This window comes from Canis lupus, chromosome 9 (genome assembly GCF_003254725.2).
Source record: "Canis lupus dingo isolate Sandy chromosome 9, ASM325472v2, whole genome shotgun sequence".
Classification (NCBI taxonomy): Eukaryota; Metazoa; Chordata; class Mammalia; order Carnivora; family Canidae; genus Canis; species Canis lupus.
Window position 1 is genome coordinate 25,365,013 of NC_064251.1, and position 21,649 is coordinate 25,386,661.

Here is a 21,649-nt window from a genome sequence, read left to right on the forward strand (position 1 = left end):
TTTCCTGAGATGGACAGGGTTAGAGGAGGGGATGCAGGAAGGTGAAGAGAAATGACAGGGCTGAGAAGGAGATGGGGGGGGCATGTGATAGCAGGGCCCCTTGGCTTGAGGATCAGACTACCCATGATCAAAGGTTCATGTCTAGGTAAGGATTCTGACGATGAGAGGGCAGGGCCCAGGTTAGCCTGGAAGATGGAGGATTTGGGTTAGATACTCAGAACTTCCTTGCTTTAGGGTAATAGGACCCCCGAGAGCCTGAGTGCGAGACTCCATAGACAACATGGGAAGTGTACCATCATGCATCTCGTGCAAGGGCAGATGGCCACTTGCCCAGATAGCCAGTCAGGGAGCTCTGACTCCCCCCACTCCCCGCAGGTCCCCGGGCCCACACAGCTTCCTAGGCTTCCCAGAGAAACCTGTCACCAGCACCTCACCTGGTCCCTTGGACCAGGAGGATGTGGAAGACTGTGATGTTAGGGTGGTGGCTGCCTCCCACTTACCCCAATCTGGGGAGGGGACGGGCTCTTTGCATTTTCCTCTCCCAGCCTTGATACAAGGGGCCTGGGAAGAAAGAAGCCCTCTGACTGGGGCCCTCATCTGCTTCTAAAGAGCTCATCACCACTGGAAGCCAGAATCTGACCCTCAGGTACAGCCACACCTGCATGCTCCTCCCCTCCACCCCTCACACTTGTAGACACAGATGAATATGGCTCCTCCTGCACAGAATTTCACACAAGTAAGTCCTCTGCCATCACACACACACACACACACATGCATGTGTGCACACACCCTGCTTACCCACATATCTTCCTTGGTCATCACTCACTGAGGGGCTCATTCAGATCCCAGTGCAGATAGGTGCTGCAGAATCATCCACTCATACAACCACAGCAACCACTTATGCACACACAGGCACATGCACATACCCCCTCTCCTTATGTTACTGGGACATACGATGGTCACACATACTCGCATGCTGACACAAGACCCTCCCTCATTCCAGAGGATCCCTTTGCTCATGTGTTTCTATCACACTCTCTACTCCCACACTGTGGTCCTTGTAGTGTGCACCTGCTACCTATGTTCCAGGCACGTGGCTGAAGACAGTTACAATATGGCACTTCAAGGGATTTACTTGCATGGTGAAGGGAGACTGGGACTAATTTTTTTTAAGATTTGTTTATTTTAGAGAGACAGACAGGGATCCCTGGGTGGCGCAGCGGTTTGGTGCCTGCCTTTGGCCCAGGGCGCGATCCTGGAGACCCGGGATCGAATCCCACGTTGGGCTCCCGGTGCATGGAGCCTGCTTCTCCCTCTGCCTATGTCTCTTCCTCTCTCTCTCTCTCTCTCTCTCTCTCTCTCTCTGTGACTATCATAAATGAATTAAAAAAAAATAGAGAGACAGAGAGTGTGAGGGGGAGGAGGGGAAGAGGGAGAGGGAGAGAGAGTCCCAAGCGGACTGTGCTGAGCAGGGACCATCTAGGGACTGGATCTCATGGCCTGGAGATCACGACCTGAGCTGAAACCAAGAATCAGATGTTCAACCGACTTTGCCACCCAGGCACCCCGGGAGACCGGGACTAATTTAACAGATGGTTGCAAAGCAGCGCATGAAGTGCTGGAAGAGGAATAAGCATAGAGGACTGGGGAGACCAACTCATTCTTGGGGGTCCAAAGAGCCTTCCCTCATGAAGTGACAACTTTCCCATCCTCAAATAACCCACTGCTAGAGGCTAAGTGTTGCACATACATTGTCTTATCTATTCTTCACAACCACCCCTCGAGGTAGGTATGCATATCCCCATTTTACAGGAGAGAAAACTAAGTCTTTAAAAAGTGAGCAGCAAAGTCATGCAGCTAATAAAGTAGTGCAATACAGATTCCAACTCAGAGCTGCCTGAATCAGAGCCCACGTGCTCATGGCCACCATTAAACCACCTCCGACATAGATTGGAACTTTCACACTCATGAGGTCCTCACCTGCTCCCTGGTGCCTCTCAGCATCCCTCCTAATGCTACTCAGACCCTCTAATTCCCATCCCTAGGTCAGGTACACACGCAGGCCCACCCTCTGGCCTCTGCTCTCGGACACCCTCCTTCCCAGAAGACAGGGCCACTTGTCACAGAGGAGCCATAATTGGCAGGTGCTGAGGCTGCCGCCAGAGCTTTAGAACTTTTAGAACGAGCAGAAGGGAGGGAGGAGAAGGGTTCCTGAGGCAGGGGGCTTGGGAGCTGGGACGGGGGAAGAGGGAGGGGCTGGCTCCAGTGCCCTCTCCTCTGCTCTGCAGGTGTAATTAGCCCTGGCAGATGAAAGGGCGTCTTTGAAAGCGGGTGAGATCCTTGTCTGTCAGCAGGGCGCTCTGGGTGGCATCGGCAGCTTATCCTGAAACCACACACGGCACCAGAGCCGGGCTGTCTGGGTGCTGCCCGGGAGGCGGAGAGGCGGACACCAGAGGTGTGGGCCCTGGACTCCCCACTCCCCAATATCTCAGCCCTGCGCACCCTGTCTCTTCGGGCAGGAGCCTCTCAGAACAGAGAATCCTTCAGAGCCTGATGATGCCAATTCTGTCGGCTGCTGCCCCATCTCTGGGGCCCGAGGGGATGGGTACTCCCTCCCCTCCCCCGCCAAGCTGGACAGGAGGCCAAGGACAATGGCTCTAGGCAGTCCTTTCATCCTGAGATCTCAAAGCGCCATCTAATTAACCCCGCCCAGGTCGGGGACTTCCTCTGGAGTCCCTTTGGAGGGGTGTGGCTCTGGGACCGGCAGTTCCCAGATCCCAGCTTGGATAGGAGCCCCAAGAGGACAAGGTCTTCCAGAATGCTCATTCTATTTGGGACCTGGGAATCTAGAGGACCGGGAAAATGGGGGTGCTGAAACCAAATTCTGAAAGAGGGGTGACAGGATTTCAAGGGAGCCTAAGTTTGAGACCCAAAGGGGATAGTCTCTGCTACATCCCATTTTTCCCCTCATAGATGGGTTCAAACTCAAGCAAAGGGTGAACCTTACAAACACGCGGGGTGAAAGAGGCCAGACACAAGACTATGCAGTACATGTCTCCACTTAGATGAAGGTCAAAAATAGGCAAAAAACAAACAAACCAACAAAACCAAAAAAAAAAACAATCTATGTTCTTTGAAGTCAGAGATTCCATTACCTTTGGGGGGCGGGGGGTTAGTTCAGAAGGGGGCACAGTCCAGGCTTTGGGACAGCAGTAATGTTCTCTTCCTTGAGCTGAGTGCTGGTTACCCAGGTGTGTTCACTTAGTGAAAGTTCACTTCATATCTGGCTTAGACTATTTTTGTAGGTCATGTACTTATGACACTTTTCTATTTGCATGTCGTGGTTCAGTAAATGTTCACATTAAATTTTTTACACATCAAACCAAAATTTTATTTTATGATTCCTTTAAGGGGCTTTCACAACTGTCTCCTTCCTCAGCTGGAAGATCATAGGGGTCACTCCAGAAGGAAGACCTGGGGAGGCCAGATTCCCGGAAAATTTCTTGACTATGTGTGTGCAGGTAAGAAGGGGGGTATGCAAAGCTGTACAGAGTCAACACATTGGCATAGGATCCTGCACCCCATCGCCTACTACCCCTCCCCAACACTCACACAAACACGCTAATCAGCTCTACTTTGCTGAAAGCCAATGGATGCTTTGATGCCAAAGGAGCCAATGAGATTGCCGGAATCCCTGCTGGCCTCTGCCCCACCCCCTCTATCAGCTCCTGAAATCCGTTCCCAGTCAGGTCCCACCCTCTCCACCCCCCACCCATGGTCAGCTCTGTCCCTTTCATCTCCCTCCTTGGCTTCAGGGCCTAAAAGAGTTAGCTGGGGAGAGGTGGAGGGGTGTTTGTGAAGGAGCCTTTGGTCCCCACCTCATCAAATGACATCCTTGCTTCTTTGTCCTTCTTAGACCCTGGAGGAGGGCAAGAAGCATATGGCATTCCTCCACTGCCACTTCGGGAGAGGGCTTTGAGCTGGACCTTTGGGACAGCTTCCCGATAACAGAGATGTTAAGAAATCCTTGGAGAGAGTTAGAATAGAACCAGGAGAGAGATGAAGGTTGCTTTGAATGCTGACCTGCCTAGAGATGAGATCTCCTTCCAGGCTCCTAGGCTTGCTGATGATCCACTGCAACGAACCCCTTAACCAAGCAGGAACACAACGAAAGTGCTTGCTCCTGAATTGCATCTCCAGCTGGAAGGGATCCTAAATGTCTGGGTTTCCTAGCTGGTGCCCCACAACCCCCAGCCATACCAGATACTGAAATTCTGCCTATGTTATGTGATCTCAGGAGGGATTCATCCTTTCCTGTTTTGAACTCAGTGGCTGTTCCACTGGCGACCTGATCTCCACCTCTCCACCGGTTTGCCGGGGTCTCCATAATCCAGCCTTAGAGCTCACCTTCTCTAGCTTTCTGGCAGATTCCAGCACTCCCAACTCATCTTTTTTAAGTAGCTCCCCTACAACATGCTGAGAAGAGAGGCTTGTCCTCTTCCTACCTTCCTTCTACTGGGCAGAGTCCAGAACCTTCTCAAGTATTCCCAAGGATCTGTGTTTGTTTTGTTTACTAATTGCATCAGAAGCACCCAGGACAATGTCTGGCACATAGTAGGAGCTCTAAAAACACTTATTGTTTGATGAATGTCTTTTATGCTTGGGAAGTCCCTCCAGAGGTCCATCCTACATCCCTAACGCCTCCACTTATTTATTTGTTTATTTAAAACTTTATTTATTTGAGTCATCTCCACCAAAGTGGAGCTTGGACTCCTGTCTTGGGAGATCAAGAATTGCTTGCTCTTCCAACTGAGTCAGTCAGGTGCCCCAACACCCACCTCCCCCAGTTGCTGCCATTTACATTTTCAATTGTCCTGTCCCTGGAGGGGTCCCCTGCCATCAATATGACTGAGCACCTACTGTGTACAAACCTTTGTGATATTCGACTCTCTTCATAATTTGTCTTGGCTTCTCACTGTCTGTCCTCCCGCCTCCCCTCCAGCCTTTATGCAACTTCGGTGGATCTATTCTCTAAAAGTTACCCAAGATTTAATAAACTGTAACAAGAAAAAAAAAGGTTTGCTAGATCTGTTTGTTCATTCTATTTCTTTTTTTGTCTCCATTGAAGAGAAACGAAAACCTCTCCATTCCTCTGTCCCTTTGTCTCTGTGTGCCTCTGGGTCTCTGGGCAGCCTTCTCTATGGCCCCCGGTCTCTGCTTCTTTGCTGAAAGTCTCCACCTTTATCTCTGTGAGTGTCTCTCTGTTTCTTCCTTGGTGCATGGGTGTGTCTCAGGCTCCCAGGCTAGCTCTCTCTTCTCCATCTCCCTTACAACAAATAGGTAAACAGGTGGCTGAGAAATAGGCATAGGGAAAAAGAAAAAGAAAGAAGAAGAAGAAGAAGAAGAAGAAGAAGAAGAAGAAGAAGAAGAAGAAGAAGAAGAAGAAGAAGAAGAAGAAGAAGAAGAAGAAGAGAGTGTTTTCTCCCAGGTATCAGGGTCGCAGGTAGCTCCAACCCTAACTGGGGACAAGTCCCGACAGGTGCAACTCCTGTCCAGATGTTGCGCAACGCGAGGCGTGTGCCCGGAGCCCAATCCTGGGTCTGGTTCCCGGGCTGAGGATGGGGGGTGGAGGGGTGGGGGGTCTTCAGATCAGAAATATTCTTTCAGGTCCCCGGCCTGTCGGCCTGTCCGGGAAACAGATCCCCCCACCCCCACCCCACCCCCACCCCACCCCCACCGCCACTGGCTCTGCTCCTGCCCACCTCGGCTTGGCTTGGCTCGCGGGGGGCCGTAGGGGACGGCCAAGCGGTGGCTTGCCGGAAGAGGACAGTTTGGGACCCGGGAGGGGAGTTCCCTGCGTCTGGGCCGTGGGGGGGAGCTGCAGGCCGGCGGGGTGAGTAAGGCCCAGCGGACGCAGGAGGCTCAGTGGCGGCGGCGGCGGCGATGGGGAGGAGGGTAATTATGCAGGGAGGCTCTCGCCACAGCACGTCCCCACAAATGAGAGGCCCCGGGCCCCAGACACCACACAACAAAGCAGGAGGCAATTATTTGGCTCCAGTGGGAGGGGACAGCCCTTCGCCGGCCCACTGCCGCTGAGCCCCCGGCCTCCGCTGAGGGCGCTGGGGTGGGGGTGACGGCCGATCTCCCCAGCCCCCTGTGAGCCTGAGCCGGGGAGGGCCCGAGGGACTCCCGCTGGGTCACCCTCAGAGGGGGTCCAGGTTGAGGAAGGCAGAGCGGTAGGAGGCCCGGGGCATGATTAGAGCCATCCCTCAGCCCGCCAGGAGCCTCCCACCAGGCCTCAGGGAGGCCTCGTGGACACCCCACAGGAGCGAAGCCAGGAGGGCCCCGGGCGCCTGGGGAGTGGGGAAGGCGCTTTGTTGGTCCTGGGGAAGCCAGTGGCCAACATCTGAACCCCCTCCCGCCTCCCTTCCTTGGCTGTGGCCACACAACTGGCAACCAGGACGCTCAGGCAGGTGGGGAAACCACAGAGGAGGGAGCAGGAGCCAGGGAGATTCCAGAGCACGTGGCCAGTCCTGGAATTCACACAATTGATATGCAAATAAGCCCAAATTTTGTCCTCTTTCCCGCCCACCCACCCCAAAATCTTCAGATGGGCCCCTGTGGAAGTAGAGCAAGCCTGATCAGCTGGAGGGGACCCCCCAAGCCTCTGCTGGCCTCCCTCACCCTCTCCCTCTCCAGCCACCCAGGCTTGCTTCAGGAAAACTACTAGCAAGTCCTACCCAAAACGTTGGATTCATGGGGGACCTTCCTGAAAAGGACTTTCCCTCCTTGATGAAAGAGCCCAAGGTACAGATGGAGAAAAAGAGGCCTGAAGAGATTCAGGTACTTTCCCCTGTTCTGACAAAACACCTGGAGGATGGCAAGGCTCCTGGAACCTTCTGACAACAGCCCTAGGTTATCAGCATGCCAGCTGGGGGAGGAGAATAGAGTTGCTGGCCCAGTAGCCCTAAAATCTGCTCTCTGGTCTCAGTTCTGCCCCTAACTTGCTGGGTCACCTCAACCCGGTCACTTCTCTTCTCCAAGCCTCAGTGTCCCTGAATGTTAAGTGGCCATCTCTGGAAAAGAAGGTTCTTCCAGATGTGGAGTCCTCTTTTTGCTCTGCAGCCATCCAGTGTTGCTGCCCAGAGGCCTCTGAGCCAACTGTCTCCTTTGTCCTTATCAGCTCTACCCTTGCTGTTGTAGACCAACCCAGGATGAACCCCTGACTCCTGTCTTTCTCCATTTTCAAAATCTCACTTGAAATCCACCTGAGGGAGCCTCCTCTGATTAATTCTGCTCAACTAATTGCTCCTTTCTGTTGGGGCCCCCTCCATCTATGAAAGGCTCAGCATTCACAACTGTTTCTTACATTTGCCTTTGCTGGGATGTTGCTGAAAGAGCTTCTAAGTAATTTTGAGAATATATATAGTGTCCCATTGTGCCCCCACCCAACCCCAGGATGGAGACGGGATTGTGTCTCTTCCATAAGACTGAGGGCTTCCTGAGCACCTGGGTTGTATCACTGGGACTGAGAGCCCCCATCAGGGTGGGACTGAGTCTCTGCCTCAGATTAGGGTGGGACTGTGTCTCTGCCATCAGATTAGGACTTTTCCCCAGGTTGAGGACTTGGTCTCCTCTATCTGCCACCCCTGGATTTGGCAGGAGCCATCTGACAGTGGGCTGGCCACTGGGGACCAGACAGGCCACCTTCCCCAGGTCTTCCCTGGCTGGTCTCTCATTTTTTAGCTTCCCCTTCAGCCCCGGACCACAGCCAGGGTAGCTGCATTTGTCATCACCCTCCTGCCAGGAGTGGTTCTGCCTCTTTCTTCCTCAGGAATCTCTGTTCCCAGTCGGCCTCATCCTCCTCTCTCGGCCTCCTGCCTCCCTCATCCCTCTCCATCCCTCTCCAGGGCCCCAGGGCAAGTATTAAGTATTTGCCATCTGCCGTATTGGCGCATTCCTGGGGCAGGCTCCAGGCTCTGGGGGAGGCCTGAGAGCCCTGCTCAGCTGCCCATCACCACCAGGGCTGCCTCACTACCCCTGGAATGCCCGGGTCCCTCCCTCTCTCCTTTCCCAGGGGCCTTGGAATCTGCAATGCTGGGGCTCTGGGAGTTCTAGACTGCTCTCTCCACTCTAGAGCTGGAAAGGCTATCAGAATAAGCCTGAGCATCCCCTTGGAGCCACAAGCAGCTTCCTGTGTGTCCCTCCCCCACACCTCTGTCACCACCCCTGGGAGCCCCTCACTTGGGAACCCTAAGGGTTTATATGGATTTGCGTTCTACATGGATTGGTCCAGCCCCAGCAAATGAATGCAAATGCATTCAGGCAGCAGCACTGGAGGGACCCCGACACAAGGAGAGGACTCCTCATCTGGAAGAGATTCTCCTTTCTTTCCAGAGATGCTAATTTGATGCTCAGGGAAACTGAGGCTGAGAGAGAAGAAATGACTCATTCATGCATTCATGTCTGGGATGCCTAGTCCTTTGGGAAACCCTAGGAGCCACTGACCTAAGTTGTGCAACAGGTGTGCTCTCTTCTTCCCCCAGATCTCATGTACCTGTGGCTCTTCTTCCACAGTTCCAGTACTTTCCTTCTCAATGCTTTTCACGCTCCCTGCCCCCTGCCACTTCTTATCCTCACTCCCTTGCTCCCCGAGTGTGGGTGATAGAGGTTGTGGCTCCTGTGGCCTCTGAGGAGAGCTGAGAGCCCTCACCTGCCCTAGTGAGAGCTCCTCACCAACTTAAAGTCCCTAGCATTCCAGTATTTGCGGAGTGCCAGTGATAAGACAGATGTGTTCAGCTTAAAGACCTGTGACACTGGGGGGTCTGGCTGACAGATTCTGGCATTACCACCTCCTCTGAGAGCAGGAACTTGGGACCCCTCCCCCACTCCAGTAGGTAGATTTGGGGTTGCTGGAGAGGCCAGGGAAGAAGGCCTGGTGCAAAAGGAGGGGTAGTCAGCCATCTAGAAATACATTCAATCAATGGATTTTTTTTTAAGATTTTATTTATTTATTCATAGAGACAGAGAGAGAGAGAGAGACAGAGACACAGGCAGAGGGAGAAGCAGGCTCCATGCAGGGAGCCTGACGTGGGACTTGATCCAGAGTCTCCAGGATCACGCCCTGGGCTGCAGGCGGCGCTAAACCGCTGAGCCACTGGGGCTGCCCAATGGATGTTTATGGAACACTTACTATGTTCCAGGCACTAACTGGGTGCTGGGGTCGGGGAAGAGAACGAGAGAGAGCCTGCCCTCAGACAGCACGAGGGGGCAGTTCTCAAGCATGGACTGTACCAGCATCACCTGGGATACTCATGGCAATGAGAGGTCCCTCTTTATTCAGTAAGTCTGTGGCGCCCAGGAACGTGCATTTAGATGAGCATTTCTCCTTCTCTTTACCTGTGATGTTGATGCAGGTGGTCTGGGGAACCACACTTTTAAAAGCGCTGGTGGCTTGTCCTGCATTGTAAGGACAGCCTGGAGCTCTCACAGAGCCCTGGGGAGGATCGGGGAGGAGGATGCTGAGAGGAGAGTGAGCTGGGATAGCAGGAGAGAGGCAGGGTCTCCCCTCATCACTGTGGAGCAGGCCTGCCTCCCTCTTCTGATGCCTCCTCTCACAGACTAGAAGTCCACACACTCAGGCCCCCCAGCACCTCCTTGAGGCCTACCCCTCACCTCCCAGTCCATAAAGGGTGAGCACCAGTGGGGAGGGGAGGCAGAGACCCCTTCGGCCACGCTCCCCACGCTGCCTGCTTGGTCTCAGAGGGGCTCCTGGACTCAGTGTCCAGGCTATAGAGCGAGGGGCCAAGAGGTAGGGATTGGAGGAAGGGAAACACAGGGTGAGAGCAAGGCGAAGGGAAGGAGGCTGTCCCACCCCCTCCCCCCCAGTGCCTGCGTTTGATGCCGGGGGTGCTGAGACATCTCCTCTCCCGGAAACCGAGGCCAGACAGATAAACACAGATGGAGGGAGAGACTCAGCTGCTTTATTTATGGGCCTGGTGACAGGCCCTCTCCTGTCTCAGAGTCCCTAATCTACCGGGCGGAAGAGGCATCCCACCCCCTCACTACCCTCTTCCCTCCCTCCTGAGACTGGGGCTCAGCCAGGCTCCGAGCCTTCCCCTGCCAGTCAGGCACAGGCCTGTGTGCCAGCTCCTGGGGGCTGGGAGAGGGTATCCAGGGGCTCGCCCTCAACAATACAGAGAACACACATCCCACTCCTTGCCCTCCCCACCACGTCCCACTGTGTCTACACGGGCCATCAGGAGCCCTTGGCTCTGCAAGAAGACCCACCCCCATGAAGGTGCCTGGGGACAGAAGGATGGGCTAGGTGCCACCTCAGAGGGTCCTTCCCACCAAGAGGTTGGACAGTTCAAGTGTCTTGACTTGGGACGTGCCTGAGGAGAACCTCTGGGCTGGCTCCACGTGGGCCTATCCAGAGCAGGGGCTGTTGGGCGTTCCCTGAGGTCCCTGTTGGGTCAGACCCAGAGCTGAAGGCTCCTTGCCCCTGCAGTGCTTCCCTCTAAGGAATTCCCGCTCATGGCAGTTAGCACCCACACAGAGGGGGCTCTGAGGACCCATGTTAATTCCTCCTTCTCTCCACTTTTGCCTTCTCCCCACCCACCCTGACGCACACACCCTGGCATCCTCTTACGAAGAGTTCATTCCACTGTGGCTATCAGAGTGGGATCCAGCAGTGGCCAGGCCTCCCATCAGCTGAGAAACCTGGATTTCTCCAACTCCCTGCCCTGTGCCCAGCTACACAGCCCCTTCGTTCTGTCCCTTTTATCTAGGTCTACCCCAAATCTGGGTAGGGGGGAGAAGTAACCCAGCCTTCCAGGGAGGCTCCCAGGTCAGAGGTCAGAGAGCAGCGAAAGGGCAGGAAAAGAGGGAGGTCAGGGAGGGGTCAAATCCCTACCTGGCGATGGCTTTGAGGTTGGACACAAGGAGACTTTAAAGCCCCAGAAGTTCAGGGATTTGGCTCATAGCATCAGAGGGCTGGCTCCCTGACTCACAGAGGCCAGACAGGGACTCGTTCAACTTGCCTCTCTCTCTTTTTCATTTAAGTGACTTTGGTTCATCCGTGGGCCAGGGAGGAATTTCACCAAAATGACACGTTTCCCCTCCCCCTTCCATTTCAGCTGGTTCCCTGGTTTCCTGCCTGTCTTCCAGCCCTCCCCATGTCCTGCTAGCATCCTCCTCCCCCTGGGGAAAAAGGGCGACTTGGGATCCTACCTCAGAGGTACTTATTTACTGTGAAGTCCCAGGCAGTTTCTTTTTTGGATAAATAGGTATGGCTTAAGGATAAATGGCATTCACTGGACTCTTCCCCCTAAATCTACTTCATGTTCTCTTCTGGGAGCTTCTCCCCACTGACTGCACTCAGCCTGCACCCTAGAGGGCCCTCCCAGTCTCTGAGCCCCACCTCAAGCATTCCATCCATTTGCTGTTGTCTGCTCTTGTTTCTGGACTCTTGATGAACCAGGGACCTGCTCTTTCTCCCCTGTTGGTCTGGGAGATCTTTGTGCTCAAGAACCGTGTCTCCCCTATCTGACCAACAGCTCCTTGAAGGGGTCGCCTTCTGGATCTACTTCCAGCACAGGGCACAGGCCTCTGCCTGCTGGTGGGGGGTCGTGGTGGAGAGGAAGGAAGGCACATTCAGTTCTCCACTCCTTAAACAGGTCACTGCAAAGGTGAGCCCAGGGAGCAAAGGGAGCACCAGGGGAAATCTTCCTACTTTGGCAACTTGTAAATTGAAACTGAAAAGAAGAGAGGAAGAAGAGAGTGTTTTTCCCCAAGGTTCTCCCAAGAGCTTCAGAGCCTTCCTCCAGCCTCACCCCCCTAGTCCACTTGCTTCCCCCCTTGAGGCCCAAGACAGAGGACAGGACAATAGGGTCTGTCCCATCGCTTCTGCAATTGCATGGCGCTCCCTCCTCCTCCCACTGGCCTGGCCGAGGGCCCTGGCTACCTGTCAAATGTCAGCCTGCTCAGCCCCACCCAGGGTCCTTACTCAGGGCAGAACCAGCTGAGGAGGCAGTGCCTCCTCTTCCTCAAAGCAGCTGCCAAACCCGAGACCCCCTTCTCCCTGAGGACAGGTGGTGTCGATATGCAAAGTGGCTTGTGGACCACTCTGAATTCAGGAGTGTGTCTCTACCCGTGACAGGAAAGATGAATGTGTGCTCAGCCTGGGTATGTTTTCACCTTCTCCTGTCCTCTCCCCTCCCTCAGGTGATTTGGGGACCCAGGGTCTGGGAGAGATGCTGGAATTCCATTCTGATTTCTGATGGGTGGAAAGCTGCTGTCTTCCCTCGTGCAGCTGCCCCAGCTGCTAAGAAGAGCTCTTGTTTAGTATGGGCCAAGCTTGCACATCTCCCTTCCTTCCTTTCTTCTTTTCTTCCTTTCTTCCTCCCTCCCATCCTTCCTTTCTTCTTTCTTTAAGGTTTTATTTATTTACCTGACAGAGAAAAAGAGAGAGCACAAGCAGGTGGAGCAGAAGGCAGAGGGAGGAGAAGCAAAGCAGACTCCCCACTGAGCAGAGACCCCGATGTGGGGCTCAATCCTAGGGACCCTGAGATCATGACCTGAGCCAAAAACAGATGCTTAACTGACTGGGCCACCCAGGTGCCCCCATTTTCTTTATAATCTTCACATAACCGCTGAGGTGGGTCCTATTATTACCCCCACTTTACAGATGGGAAAATGAAGGCCATGACAGAGTGCTGTGCTTCCTGCCCAGAAGGCAGCATACTTTGGCCTAGAGCCACAGTCTCTGTTGTCTGGACAGCAGCAGTGACCTACTGTGGATAAAGCTCTGCTCTGGGCAACTGAGGGAAAGGGCCAGAGCACAAATGAGGTGTGTCTTTCTCTTGAAAAGACAGCTTCTGGAGGAGTTTTCAGTCTGATGGAAGAGGCAAGACCACTGTCCCCACCTCTGGAGCTGCCTGCCAGGCTGAGAGAGGTGTGTGATTGGTACTAAGTAAAAATCAGCAATTCCCCTGACCCTCCATGCCAACATCCTGAGTGGCACCACCAGAGGTCTCCACGACCACATCTGTATCCTAAGTAGGAGCCTAGCTCCTGCTGACCCTGTCCTGGGAAGAAACAGTGATGGGATTCCTCTTCTCTGAGTTGCTGGAGCAAAGGACAAGAGAAAAACCCCTTGCCAGGACACCTGGTGGATCAGTCGGTTAAGCATTTGCCTTTGGCTCAGGTCTCCATCCCGGGGTCCTGGGATCAAGCCCTGTATCAGTCTCCCTGCTTGTCCCTCTGCCTGCTGCTCCCCCTGCTTGTGATCTCTCTCCTCGCAAATAAATAAATAAAATCTTTAAAAAAGAAAAAAAAAAGAAGACCCCTTTCTGAGGCTGAAGGACTCTTGTTGAACCTAAAGGCCTGCTGACTTCCAGGGCTGAGGACCTCCCTGGGAGGGAAATTCTCCTGATGGCATTGGGGCTCCCCCAGCCAGAAGTAGGGGGATGGCTGGCATGAACTCTGACAGCATCTTGGAATTCCTTGCTATCCCATTTCCTCTTTATCCCGGCCAAGCTCCGAGGATTATGGCAGTGTGGGCAATAAAAAGTGCCTAATTGGTTGTTGTCCAGCCGAGGCTGCTCCGCGGGGGCGGGAAACCGGCCGAGTCAGTTTCACTTTTGCTAGTGCCCAGCTTCCTGATGGTTGCTGGGTGCTAGCGGAAGCAGGGCACCCAGTGGTTGCCAGTAGCTAGTCCCTGATGCTGCTTCCAGGTGGGTGTGCCCCAGGAGGCAGCGGGCCCCCAGAGAGGACCAGGGCTGCTCTTGCCCTGAGCAAAGTGGACACACTCCTATGGGCCTCCGTGGGAGTCTGGAGGAGGTGCGGAGGATGCCCTCTGTGCTCTACTCTACTTCTGCATGAGAGGGCATTAGATGCAGAGCACTGGCTCTGGAGCCAGACGACTTAGGTTGGGATCCTGACTGGGCCCATTATCCAGCCGGATGATCCTGGGCAAATTCCTTAAACTGGCTACGCCTCAGCTTTCTCATCTGTAAAGTGGGGCTAAGTACACAGGGAGTGCTTAGAGAAGTGCCTGGCATGTAGTGAGTGCTCAATGAAAAGGGCAGCCAGGAGCTCGATCTTGGCCTGGCGATGGACGTGGGGAGATGGTAGACAAGTCAGACTGAATCTGGACATGGTGGGAATCGGGGAAGAGGGTGGTGAGATGACTTCCGGGGCCAAGAATCTGGTCTCTTGATGTCTTCTCTTCTGGCAGTGAGAATCCCTGCAAGCCAGCCAGGAGGGCCCGTGAGACCCTGGAGTGGAAAGTTCTCTGCCCCTAGCAGAGCCCCCTCTCTACCTCCCACCTTGCCTCTCCCGATCTTCAGCAGGAGGGAGAGCCATTCTTCCCTTTCCAGCTCTGAGTCTAGGAAGGGCAGAGCCAACCACAGGGTCCTCACCTTCCTGGCCAACCTGCTCTGTCCCCTGCATCCTTTTCCCCAGGGAGCCTTCCACCAGATTGTCCCTTCCGCTGGAACCAGCCACCCTACTTCCTCTGTAGCTCTCACCTTGTCCTCTTTCCCCAGCCACCAATTCCCAGGCTCCAGCCCATCCTTCCTCTAGTTGCCCCAGCCCTGGGACACCCTAGAACCCTGTAACCTGAGGCCCTTCTCTCTGCCCCATCTAGCTGAGTGTCCAGGGTCCCCCATTAGACTGGGAAGTTAAGAACTGTGTTTTACCACTGAATCTACTGGATCATGCAAGTCATGTGTGGCCCTCCATGTCTCAGGCACTATTACTCCTTTGCCCATTCCTCCGGCTCCCCATTTCAATCCAGGAAAGTGGCACAGTCACTGGGCTGCCTGCCACTCTGACTGTACCCGGGGGCTTGGCAGACAGACAGCCACCTGTCTTAGGAGGCTCAGGTGAATGCCAGCAGGCAGTGGAGCCCAAGAGGCCTCCCCACCAGAGACCATAGAAACCCCTCCAGGGCTGGATGCTGTCAGAACAGACCATTTGGTTACCAGGTCCAAACCCAGCCAGGCAGTGGCTGATGCTGAGGAGCAAAGTGGGACACTCCAGAAAACCCTTCACCCAACTGCTGCCCTCGGAACTCCTTTAGTCTCTTTCCTGCCCCCGTTCTGCTGTCTGCCATCCCTTAAGTGTGTGTGTGAGTTGCTTATGGGTGGGGGGTGGGGGGAGGAGCACTGCTTGGCCCCTAGGGGGGCAGCTGAGATTTATGGGACTGGATTTTTACAGGCTGGGGAGAGGCCCCAGGCAGGAGCTGTGGAGCCCAACAGAGGAGCAAAGGAATAAAAACCTCTGGACTTGAAAGCTGAGCAGCAGGCACCCCCAGGCCTGTGGGTGGTGAGAGATTTACAGCTCTTGCACAAGGCCTGGAGGGGGCCTGGGGAGCTGCTAGGACACTTCAGAGCCAGAATAATTCCCCACCAAGGCCTTCACCTTTCTCCTCTAGGAAAAAAAATTACTCACCAATAGAACAGGTTGGAGCTGCCAGAACGATGGTTATCGCTGTGGGGACCCCGCCCCACCTGGAGACTAGGTGACTCCCAACTTCCTCCCCCACCCCGACTCTCCTTTCTGCCCCCAGGTCAGGGAGAGGTGCCTGGGGCCAGGTGGGGGGAGCAAGGGGGGTGACTTCCAGAAGGCGCCTCCTCCTGCAGGTAGGGACACTAGCGTTCCCATGGCCCCTTGTCCCAGGAAGTGGGGGCAGGAGGGGATGGCAGGTTCCAGCCCATTCTGGAAGAGCCCCAAGATTTAAGGACCACTTTCAGAGTATGTTTGAGGGGTAGCAGCCTTCCCTGAAGGCAGAAAAAGAATGGCACAATTAGGACACAAAAACACAGAAAGCCCAGTGCCCCTGTGCTTGGTGGCCATCTTTCCTTTAAGCCAATGAACCAGAGGCTGAGTGGGGGCTCTCATGAGCAGAAGGTGCCCAGGCCAACCCTACCCTCAGTTCTTGTCCACCAGACTCAGCTGCCAATTTTCCCTCAGGCCTGACACCGGGGCTCCTTTCCCGGCCCAGGAGAGAATTGTCTCATAATCAACGGCCCTGTGTCTCGGGCTTGACATCACTGGGGGGCAGCTCAACTGGTTTAAGGGTGTGTTTCTGCTTCCTTACAGGCTCTGGACCCGACACCCCATCACCCTAGCCACCCCCCACATCCCCTGCACCTTCATGGAGAAGCCCTGAAACTCAGCTGGGTGGAGGAGGAGTGCCCTGCTAACCACTTAAAAGGGCCTGGGGTAAGCATCCTGGGACAGGTGAGGAGCTAGAGTCTGAGCTGGGCGGGAGGGTGGGGGCTGCCGGAAGCTGGAAGCTCTGGGCCTGGGGCCTGCGGTACCATAGGCAGAGGTACCATAGGCAGAACGGGGAGGCAGCTCGGGGAAGGCTGACCCACCCTCTCTGCAGTCTGGCCTTCCCCTCCCTACTCCTAAGTCCAGCCTCCCAAGACTAGAGCTGGCGCTGAGACAGCCAACTGAGTAATGTCTCTGGTGCCCAGCCAGGTGGGCACAGACTTGCCCAGTGCCAGGCCCCACCCTGAGTGGTCGGCCTGCCAGTGCTCCCCAGGAACAGGCCCGGGGCACCAGCGGGGAGGGGACAGCCCAACGGGAAAGTGGTTGGGGTAGAAGGTGGGTAGGAAGAGTAGCTACTAGCGTCTCCTTCTGTCCTTTCTCCCGCTGATTGGCAAGCAGGGAAGGGAAGGGAAGGAAGACCAACTTGAGGTCAGCCTTCCAGGGGCTGAGAGGCAGTCAGAGAAAAGTGGCTTTGCTCCCTCATTCCTCAACCCCCCACCGCCACCCCCACTCCCCTGGCCACCAGCTTCACACTACAGGCTCAAGGAGGAGTGGGCCGGGCTGGTCAGGACCTGCCTCCAGCCTGCCTTCCTCCCCAGCAGGTCGGGGGAAATTACTCTCCTGGTACTGCTTTTTATTTTTTGAAGCCAGATCAAAGGTGGGACCCAGCTGGGAGCCCTAGTAAAATCTCAGCAATGTGGAGCCTTCAGAGTTTCAGCCTAGGGAACCAGGAGCTGTGGGAGGGACGGGCCCAGGCCCTGGCGGCAGGGGGCAGGGGCGAGACAGGAGTCAGGAGTGGAGCTGGGAGGTCGAAGCCTGTCAAGGACCAGTGACTTGAAGAACCCCGCCGAGGCTGTGACTGCGGTCAGCTTGGTTTCCACGGCCACTCTCTCCAACCGGGGACCCACCCACGTACGTATAGCTCCCAATCCCAGCGTCCAAGCCAACTGGAACGGTGTTCAGATCAGCCAAATGTCATCCCACTTTTACTTCACTGCACTTTTCCATCACCTGCTCCGGGGCATTATTTTGTGTAGTCAGGAAGCTTTGAGATTAGATAACCATGTTCCCTCCTGCTGAAAAAAAAAAAAGCACATTCCCCCTTTCCATGCCTGACTTGAAACAAGAAGAAAAGCATCTTCTTATTTCTTTTATACTTTCTTGGTGAGAACTTGAAACTCATTCAGTCCCGTGTGCCCAGCACTGTCTCTCTCTGAGTCCCCTTGCTCCTGTCTGCAGTGTCTTCTTTGTGCAGGTCAAATTGCCATTCTGGTTCAGGGAGGTCTTCTCTCTTCTTTCTGAAATCACAGTGCCATCCCCCTTATCCTAGCTGGAAGGGGTGAGTAGGATTCCTCACTCAAACTGGTTCTCAGGGTGAATGTGTGTCTGGCACCATCGCTGGGGACATGTTGTGTGGGCACCCAGACACCCCCTCATCTCTTCCCCCCTGAGTCCTGAATCTGAAGAGTCTTGGTCCTGACTGGCACCCAAGGTGTATCCAACAGAACAGACAGACATTTCCCCGGAGCCTTGGCTGGCCCTGAGAAGCCCTCCAAGGTTACATGGATGCCCTCCTTGTCACCCCAGGCAACAATCCTTTGCCCCAGTTCCAGTTGCTCCCAGATGTTGAGGTCCGTGACAAGGCGGAAGGATGGACAGTGTGTGTGCATGAGTGTGTACATGGGCACACACACCTAGATGGGCCTGGATATAGAGCAGAAACAAGGAGAGAGTGCCACTCTACAAATTCTGCTCCCGCTGATGCACCGTGTGACCTCATCCAACTCCATCACCTTCTTGGAGCCTCGGTTTCCCCTGGCCATAAAATATGGGGTTAATTGTCCCTCCCAGGGAAGCTAGGAGGGTTAATTGGGCAATGGCTCTGAAGTGTCTAGGAAGGGAAGTAGATCTATAAATACAAGTGATCATTAGAGGGTATTTTGCAGCCATTTTGTGGGCTCCAATGTATTATTACCATTATCATTGTTACTGTCATTGCCACCATCATCCACTTCCTGAGTCTCTGCCAGCTGGGTCGGCAATGTCAGGTGAAGAAGTGATGCTCCTGAGCCCAGTAACCCAGCCAATGGCCTCACCGAATCCACATCCTCCTCACTCAGGGTATCTGGGGAACCCGCAGGAAGGTAGTGATGGTCCCCAAGATGGGGCAATGACAGGAGAGGTTCAGGGACCCAGAAGAAAGAGGGAGACAATGCCCACCCAGGGAAATCCACTTTGTCCCTAGGAACATTTCCAGCCTGCCATGGGAAGCCTCGAGGTCGGATGAAGAGAGGCTGAGTGCAGTTGTGAGGCTGAAGCAGAGAGAATGCTACCAGACATGAGATGAGCTGGTTGGTAGGCAAACGGTTCTTCAAGGAGTCTTTGTAGCAGCTAGGACATACCCAGGTGAAGCAGGGCATGGGCCTGGCAAACAGTAGTCACTCAATGCATGCTTTTCTCAATTTCTATGTTTGCCTTTCCTTTCCAATAAGGTTAAAAACCCATTTACTTTTCGAAATGCCTTGGATGCCCCCTAGTGGCGACAAAGGCTGAGAGGGCACAGGTGCCTTCTACCCTAAAGGGCTTCTCCCTGGGAAGGGAGAGGGGAGGGGACTGCCCTTTCTCCCTGAGGCTCCACAGACCTCATCCCAAGAGGACAAGGGGGTAGAAGAAACCAGGTAAGAAGGAAGAACCCGGGCAGCCCTGGTGACACAGCGGTTTAGCGCCGCCTGCAGCCTGGGGTGTGATCCTGGACACCCGGGATCGAGTCCCACGTAGGGCTCCCTGCATGGAGCCTGCTTCTCCCTCTGCCTGTGTCTCTGTCTCTCATGAATAAATAAAATCTTAAAAAAAAAAAAAAAAAAAAAAAGGAAGAACCCTGTGGGGAAGGATGGATGGAATGTTCTTGCTGGAAGATTCCATGGCAGTTGGTGACAGCCATAGGTCTTGCAGGGGAACTAGTAGGGGACAGAGGGAGTTGACAAGTCAGGGCATGGGTCAGGAGTGGCATCCCTGGGCAGTGGAAAAAGGGGGGTGGCCAAGTGTGTGCACCTGGGGGGAGGCAGGGTGGGGTAGTTGCCAAAGCATAATAGGGGGGATACACTTCATAGCCTCTGTCAATGTTTTGTGCTCATAAAAGACTAAGGAAACTTAGATCATTGAAATCATAGATGGGCCAGGGAGAAAAAAAAAGGAATCAAGATCATTTAAACTAGGTGTTTGTCCCACATTCTCTAGGGATGTAAGGGTGTCAGGGGCGATTCAACAAATCTTCAACTTTGATTTCTCTGTAGGTGGAAAGAAAAGGGATGAGAATGTAGAAAACCAGAGGAGGGAAATGGGAGAAGCAGAGCTACTGGGAAGATCCTTAGGGAGAATGAGCAAGCTTTCAGAGGCTCAGTTGGTTGTAACTCTTAAAATTTAAAATAAACAACAACAAAACTTGGGTTGTAGTAATGAGTGAGGACCAACAGATAGTTATGGGCAGGACAGTGACTGTCTTCTAGCTTCTGGACAGCCTACACCCACTGTGCCATCTCTTTCATAGAAGGCCCCAGAAGGAATCTGGAGCTTCCCAAGGACAGAAAAAACTGAGGACAGAAAAACTGCAATTCTGCCTCCCTCCCTCCCTCTGGTGTTCTTGCCCATCCCTGGGGACAGAGGTACTAATGAATTAGATGGGGGCAGCTACATGCAAAAGAGAAGGCCAACAAGGATGTTAGGAAGCAGGAAAAGCAGGGGAGAATCAAGAGGGAAGAAGATGAAGAGGGTGACAGGGAGAAGAGGTGAAATGGAGGTGGAGGAAGCCTGGCATGGAAGGGAAGTCCAAGAAAAGCGCTAAAAGGATGCAGTCATTTAGTCAGTCAACAAACATCAACTGTGCACCTACCATATAGCAAGCAGTGTGCTATGAGGGGAAGGTGCAGGGGTGAACAAGACAAACACAGGGCTTTCAGAGGTGGCACAAATGAGAAATGGGGAGAAATGGACCACTTAGAACAAGAAGAGGGTGAGAGTAGTTGGAAATGAGAAGGGAAATATGAGAGAACCTGCCCCCAGGCCCACCTGCGGGTGAGACACAGCCGGAACCACCTGTCAGCCCTGGCTCCCTGAAGACAGAGGACAGAGACAGAGGCAGGGCAGGGGGAGGGGGGGTGTTCAGGGGAGAAATTCAGGAAGGAGAGGGACAGGAGTGGGGGAGGCGGAGGAAGGAGGGGGAGATTGTTCACAGTTTTCCACTTGGGCACCTTCAGTGGGAAAATGTCTTTGGGCTGCTGAGTGGTTGTCGACATTTGGCTGCCTATTGGAGTCACCTGAGGAACTCGTCCGTCCCATCACGGGGGTCCCATCCCCTGAGATTCTAATGTTCTCCACCTGGGATGGGACCTGGACTTCCGAATTTACTATTAGCTCTCTAGTGAGTCTAAAGTGCAGCCAGGGAGGAAGCAGACATTAGAGGCTGCCTGCCTGGTCTCCTTCCACTCTGGTGACAATAGAGGGCCATCTTGAAAGCAGCAACACATGGGAAGAGAAGTTGTATGGTGGTCTTAGGGGGTTGTAAATGAGGCTCAAAGGCTCCAAAGTCCTGACAAAAGTCTAAGGGATTTCTATCCTTAGAAAGTGCCCCCTTGGGCAGCCCCCTTGGGCAGCCGCGATGGCTCGGTGGTTTAGCGCCACCTTCAGCCCAGGGTGTGATCCTGGGGACCCGGATCGAGTCCTGGGTGGGGCTCCCTGCGTGGAGCCTGCTTCTCCCTCTGCCTGTGTCTCTGCCTCTCTCTCTCTCTCTCTCTCTCTCTCTCTCGCTGCGTCTCTCATGAATAAATAAATAATATCTTTAAAAAGAAAAGTGCCCCCTTCCTCCGCTGTGCCTCTGGTAAGACAGGAGCAAGAGAACCTAGAAAGAAAGAAAAAAAACGAGGCCGTGGCGGTCTTTAAAAGGGAAGAACAATTCAAGTAACTCAAAACTGTTGCCAAGTTCTCTGCACCCTGTTCCCCCACCCACACACATGCACACTCCCTCCCCCCAACTTCTGCTACCTTCATGATGGGGCCTCTGGGGTGAGAGAAGCACAGCTGCCCCAGCTTTCGGCCCACAAAAGATTTGGCAGTGGCCCAGCAGGATATTCAACCTCACCTCCCCCCCAAAAAAACCTCCCTGCACCCTAATATAGCTGAGTCACTGAACCCGGGTGGAGTCCTTAGCTTGACAGTGAAGCAATCTTAACTTGAAAAATGGCATGGGAACAGAATGTATGGTCTACATAAACAAGTCCTATATAGATAATAGTTGTATGCAAATATTCATTCTTTAACTCAGCATACATTTCCTGCCAGTCCTCTTGTACCGCCCCGCCAACCTGCCAACCTT

The 21,649-nt window shown here is 54.1% G+C and overlaps 1 protein-coding gene across 1 annotated transcript in view; it reads left to right on the forward strand.

Moving 5' to 3' along the window:
* CDK5RAP3 (CDK5 regulatory subunit associated protein 3) overlaps window positions 1-21,649 on the forward strand; it is an 89,439-nt gene that overhangs the window by 861 nt on the left and 66,929 nt on the right. The gene's annotated exons all lie outside the window — the stretch shown is intronic.